Raw genomic sequence first — 6,608 nt, 5'->3', positions numbered from 1 at the left:
ATTTATTTATTTTTTTTATCACAGATCTTTTGATTCTTAACATAATTTGATCTTTGCTTGCCCTGTAGTAGAGCAACCATTTTGCTGCTTCAAAGCTTTGGAGGTTTAGGGTTTAGACTTGATTCTTTTGAAATGTCATTTAATAAGACATATTTCCCTTAATTTCTCTGACCATTTCATGTGTTGCAAGTAGATACGAAAAACCAAGTGGGAAGGGAGAAAGAGAATGCCAATACGTTGCATTCAAGTGTGAATCTATTTTGACGTCACCCATTGCTCTTGTGGCAGTAGCCGTTTTCAAGCCTCGAGTTTGGATTTTAAGCTGTCCGCCCAAAAGAGATTTGATTCAGCCACTGCCCTTAACTTTGCACAGTTTATTTTTTTTGTATAAGTATAAAAGTATTTTTTTGGGCTTTTATTGCCTTTTTTTTATTGATAGTGAACAGCTGAAGATAAGACAAGGAAAGGGGGCAGAGATGAGGGATGACAAGCCAGCAAACCCAGGCCGCTATTCACGAAAATCATGGGATTAATGCTTAACATTCACTAATGAGGGGCAGAGAGAGGGGATGACAAGCAGCAAAGGGCCGCAGGTTGGACCATAATTTACTAAATGAATTGAATGAATCATAATGTATGGAGGAAGACTTGAAATAAGCGATTGAGACCATAAACTCGTTAGGAAACTGCTTACTGAGCTCATAAATCAAGTGAGAAGTCGGCTCATTCTCCATTAATGTGAATGATAAATGTTTGTTACTGCAGTCAATGGAGCTCCCCCTGATTTCCATTATATACTGTCAATGGTTGCATTAGACCAGCTAATGGTCAGTAAAGGGTGGAATTGAGCAAAAGTATAACCAGGTCAGGGTTAAGTCTGAAATATTTGCAGTACCACTCGGGTTTGGTCGGGTCCAAATGGGCTAAGATCAGGTCTCACTGTTAGGCCTTTTACAGAACCCGTTAGCTGTTGTACACTCATATCAGGTTATACAGAGCATCACTTGTACAGTAAGAATTACAGCTGCAATCAAAATTAATCTGGAATTAAACAAGCTAGCTAACATTGTATGAAAGGTCTCTATTGTCTTTTACTCCGAGTATTACGTATACGAGTCCACATGTCTTCTCTATGTGTCTTTAAAATCAAACTTCCACAGTGCACACAACTGTACGGGCACAATTAATCACACTGGATCTCTTCAGTGAGCATTTAGACTAGTGGACTTTCTACATTTTAAAATGACTTAACTGTAGAAACTTCAGCACTGATTTACTAAAAGTTCAATAATGAGGCCTCTCCATCATTGCAATAACTCACATGACTTGTTGAAGGGAGCTGCTCTCAATTATAGTGAAGGTGGTAGAACATAACGCTTCCTTTATAGCTCTGAAATCATTTCACAGGCTCTGGTAGCGCTGGCATAATTTTAAAAAGCTCGGGTCTGAGGTAGCCCATTAAAAATACTCATAAACATTAATTTTGCCAGTGGGATGTGAGATTGTGTTACCCTCTTGGCAGAATTGAGTATGAAATATGTGGTTTTGCATTGGCCAAAATAGTTCCCTGCCCTCGTTTCCTTTGAAAAGTGTATAATCTAGACTGTGACTGTTTGTCAACTGGGTCTGAAGAAATTGGACACAACCCATTCACCATGTGCCTTGTCATGATGGCGATGGCGGTCGTGTCAACCTAAAACCCTGAAAATCTGAAGGAGGTTACCAAGCCAGAGAAATGTGCTGACTGATTAGTGCAGCACATTTCATATATAGTAAAGCCAAAAGATAAATAAAACTTGAGTAATTAGGGGTGGAAAGTTATTGAGATGTCTCCAGTACAATGACCTGTTTGAATATGGTTTTCAACCATTATTGTTTTAGGTTTTGGCTTTTTGAGAACTTTCTTAAAGTGGAAATTCATAATAAAAATACCCTTCTGTCCCTCACATTAATCTAATATTTGCAGTTACTTGTAGGCAACAGTAAGAACTGTTTTGCATGTATAAGCGCACACTCTAACTTTTACCACAATACACATTTTGAATTCAGTCATCCAATAACCAGATTGAAAATGAAATAACCAAGTCAAATCAAATCACTGCCCACATCACCGTTTTTTGTTGAGCGAGTTCTCATGTTGTGCTCATCGACAGCTATTTCAGCCAGCTGGAAAAAAAGTTAACCAGTCAGAGATCTGAATGAAGAATGCACATTATCTTCCTCTTACTGATCTCTTACTAGCTAGCTGCTGAGCTACGTCCATTAAAAATAGCGACAGAAGACTGGCCTCAGAGATAACAACTCTTAAATACACATATATCATTTGATCGTCTGAAAAACCTTTTATCTGCCACTAGCAACTGCTACCACAACTTCTGCATCATCTGAGAATCACATAGGGTGATGTCACTTGCTACTGATTGGTTGGGACAAAATGAAACGTTAATTATAGTTATACCAATAAACAAATCAGACCAAAGACTGGCAGCATGTACATTTTACATGATTTTCTGCAGCTCAGATTTTGAGAGCAGTTAGGTAGGGGTCAGTGGGATCAAGTAATAGTATTATCTTTGGGGTAATGCTTGCTTAATTTTGACAACCAGCAGCACCGGCAATATCTATTTACTCTAATAGCACCCGTGTATCATGAAAAATTTGACAAAGACATGTTGAAATGTTATGTTTTCAGCATTTCACCGCAATCTTAAAATACACTTGGTAATTTCAATTTCAGGTGCTGCGACCATGTGGAGAGCGGGTCAGAATGATGTGAGGAGTTGGATATATGAGCAGTTCTGTGGTAAAAGGGGCTTGGCTTCCTGGCACACACTAGGTACACCCTATTGATGCTCAGCCAGCAGCCTGACCTACACCGGGTCAAATTTATGGGTAGATATTTAGCTTGTCTCTGCCACTCTGTAGGGCAGAAAGAATAACATTGCGCGTCTTTACTGGTTGCGCTTCAAGCCTGGTGATGGTTCCCCTCAGAGGAACCAGCCTGGCTGCACATCACAGAACTACTGAGAGTAAACTGAAAATGTCAAAAACACTCTCAGTCTCCTCTTCAAAGTTAGCGTGTGGTCTATAGCGTCATTTTATCATTAGGTTTGTGAACAGTTTAGGTTTAAGACCTGAGTTTTGACTCTTGGTTGCCACGACGACATCATGCTTGTCCCTCTGATCAACCCAGTAAAAGTATTTCCATATATGTCTGTAGAATGAACATGACCATTTTATAATTATTAACATGACGTGACGCAAAGTGTTTTAGTATTTAAAAGAACTTTTCTGGGTTTTTTGCCTTGATCTTTGTTTGTCAGTCTTTGTCAGCCTGTAAAGCTTATGATAATAAAACAGGAAACAGTCACAATGTGTCATTGTCAGAATGAGGAAGTAAAGATGCTGCGGTATCAATATAGTTTTCTGGAGAAATTATGAGTTACTAGTCACCAGTTAAATGACCTTAAGAGTGATCTTGTTTTATCGCCAACACAGGGAGGCGTTAAATACTTACACTTAAACATAAAACGTTGAGACACATCATTGCTAACTTCTCAGCATGTTATAGATCATACTTTTACCATCCACCTCTTTTTTTATTTAGTATGAAATTACATATAGTATAAAAATGGGGAAGTACCGTTTTTATTTTCCTGTTACATGAACCTTGGAACATGCTGCCTTCCAGCTGCTCCAGCAGCTCAACCCCAAAAGTAGTTTCACTTCTCTATGGCTCAAGTTTTTCGTTTAAGTTGCAAAATACCTAGTGAGTTGTTGGTACAATCACTCTCTCCTAAACCACATGTTACTCTGCCTACAGGACTTGAAATCACTGACATGAGGGAACTGGCTTACTTACTTTCAAAGAACTTGCTTAAACCTGAACTACTGTTTATTCTGAATTCCACCACATAATTACAATTACTTGTAATACGTGAAGTGGAAATCCTCAATTATGTGTAATGCATTAAGTGGAAATCCCTTTCTGTTAAGCATTTACCATCACTGCTGTTGTGTTTCCCACTGTACTTCCTAGAGTGAACAATTACTGTGACTGGACCTTTCCTATGATTTTCTGCTTGACTTTCATGACTTCCATTGTTGCTTTTTGTTCATCCATGGTGGATGTGGTGGTGGTTTGTTACACAGAGCCATCTGGGAAGTCTTCCTTGGATATTTTTTGGAAAAGGGAAGCCACAATCAAAAAATACTTGGCTTGTGATTGGATAAATTAGTCTATCACCATCTATCATGGGCTTAATTCAACTAATCAGATCAATTATCGAGAAAAACAGTGCCATTCCCTGCTTTTTTCTTTTCTCACAGCGTCACACCTTCACATACCTGCCAGTAGTTCCTCATAGGATGCTCATTGGTCAGAACCACTGTGGTGCAGACACAAGTGCAAAACTTCAAGCCTGGCAGGATGGATTCTAACGTGATTCTGTGATCCTGTGAATCCAGAACTACCTGGGCTAATGCTGCATTTCCATTTTAACTATCCTGCTCTTCCACAGTGTGTCCACGATTGTTTGCCGTTGTCTCTGATTGAATGATTATCATGTCTCACCCTTGTCTATGGCAGCAGGCTTTTAACCCCACCTTCATGTGGTAGACGTGGTTGGACAATACTTCAAACATACCTTAAGATCACTATTGCTTTGACACAGCAGGGGTGCAGAAGCGGACTCTGGCAAAGAAATAAAGGGTCATCCCTAACACCACAATTATCGCAACAGAGAATAAAAGGATTGTTGCCAAAATAATTGTTAAAAATTGTAATAACTTCCAACCATAGTTGTAAAGCCCTTCCTTGTACTACTATACGCTCTTGTGCAGTGTAGTCAAACTCATGGTTCTGTCACTCAGGCTGGTCTTCCTGCACTGTATTGCATTCTCTCACCATTACCTGAAACACTCCTCCACCAATGGAGCCGTGCTGTTTTCAGTCTAAATGCCTGGTAATCTTAATTTTCCAACCTGCAAATAAAAATATAAAACTGGCCATTAAGTAGTTCCCATCCACAAACTGTCTGGTATCTCAAACCCTGTGATAAAAATGTGTGCTCACACACTCAGTAGTAACCAAATATTACTTTTACGCTCTCACAAAATACTGCAAAGATTGGTTTTCAACATGCTTTTAAATCAGTCGGCATATGAAGTTGAATTTATTTCATACTTAGTCACTTGACACATGACAGCTGTCTCTCAACAATAGAGATTGTGTTGCACAACGCTCTGCATTTGTACTTTGGCAACACTAAGTAGATTGACAGATAGATGATTAACTGGAGTGATCACACACAGAGAACCTCTATTACCCTGCCTCTTCTGCCAAGTGCATGCATTTCAGATGTATTTATGTGTGTGTGTGTGTGTGTAAGTGGGGTGGTTAAGGTGTCTGTGCTGGGAAGGTGGGCAAGAACAGAGAGCTTGGGAACCGCCAGGCTTCTACAGAGTCCAAGCAGCACATTTGTCAATGTCACTGAGCGTACTAATTTGTAGTACAGCTGTTTCTCTATATGATGTGTTGAAACACTCGATCAGAAAAATTGGGCTGGACCAGCTCGTGTCTCCAGCTCATAATAATACCCCATTCACAAGGTAACCAGCCTGGGCCGGGCCTCCTATGGCATCGCCGGCCTGTATGAAGTAGCAGTAAACCTCAGCTGCTCTAATTTGTAAACTAGGCGAGAGAAAAAGACTCGGAGAGTGTGTGTGTGTGTGTGTGTGTGGCACTGGACACGACGGTGACGACGGTGATGGAGGTGGTGGGCAGGAGAGGGGGTAGCCAGGCAAGAAACACCACATATGTTCCTGATTGACGATGATTGAATCGAGTGCAGTAGCAGGGAGAAAGTGTTTTTCAGCTAGTGAGAAATTTGTGTGCAATGAGGCATTTGACAGAGGGACAGGGAGATCTCACTGGAGCTTAAACAGGCAGGACGAATCGATTAGTGATGACCCATTACTCCAAAGAGTGTGTGGAAATGCTCCTACATTTTCAACTGCAGTATTGCTCTCCTGGAAAATGTTCTTGACACGGAAATACATAAATCTCACCATGCATGACTTTGTCTCAACTTTTTATTCTAAAGGAAGAGTCATTTTTATATTGGTGTCATAAAAATATGACTAAAAAAACAGCTTCTGGGATGCCTTTTGAGCAGGCAACAAAATCTGATCCTTTCCCCAATGTCAAAGCTACAGAAAGATATGAAAGAGAAATTTGGGTGAAAAAACTCAACCTTGAACTTCCTCAAAATTCTGGCCTGTGACATGATGGCCTCTAGTGGTACACTGGCGATTGACACAGACAGCTCAATCATTTCCTTATAGGCGTGTGCTGCCAGGTCCAGCTGGCTTTGACATTAACACCAGTCTCTGACTGACAGAGGCCCTGGCCTTGGGCCGGGCTCCCGGGGCCTCCACAGTACATTCAGCTCTCCTTTTAGCCTGTTGATTTACTGTCCCCGGTGGCCGCTCGTTGATCCATTTCCCCTCTCAGTTTGCTCACAGGGCACCCCGAAAACCGTCCTCCAGCAATATATTTGCTTTATGATTTCCTGAGGAGCCAATGAAGAAAAACAAGCCCCCGCTCA

This window comes from Morone saxatilis, unplaced genomic scaffold, assembly GCF_004916995.1.
Source record: "Morone saxatilis isolate NCDOM2014 unplaced genomic scaffold, NCSU_SB_2.0 Contig7, whole genome shotgun sequence".
Taxonomy (NCBI): domain Eukaryota; kingdom Metazoa; phylum Chordata; class Actinopteri; family Moronidae; genus Morone; species Morone saxatilis.
This window is presented reverse-complemented; position numbering follows the sequence as displayed.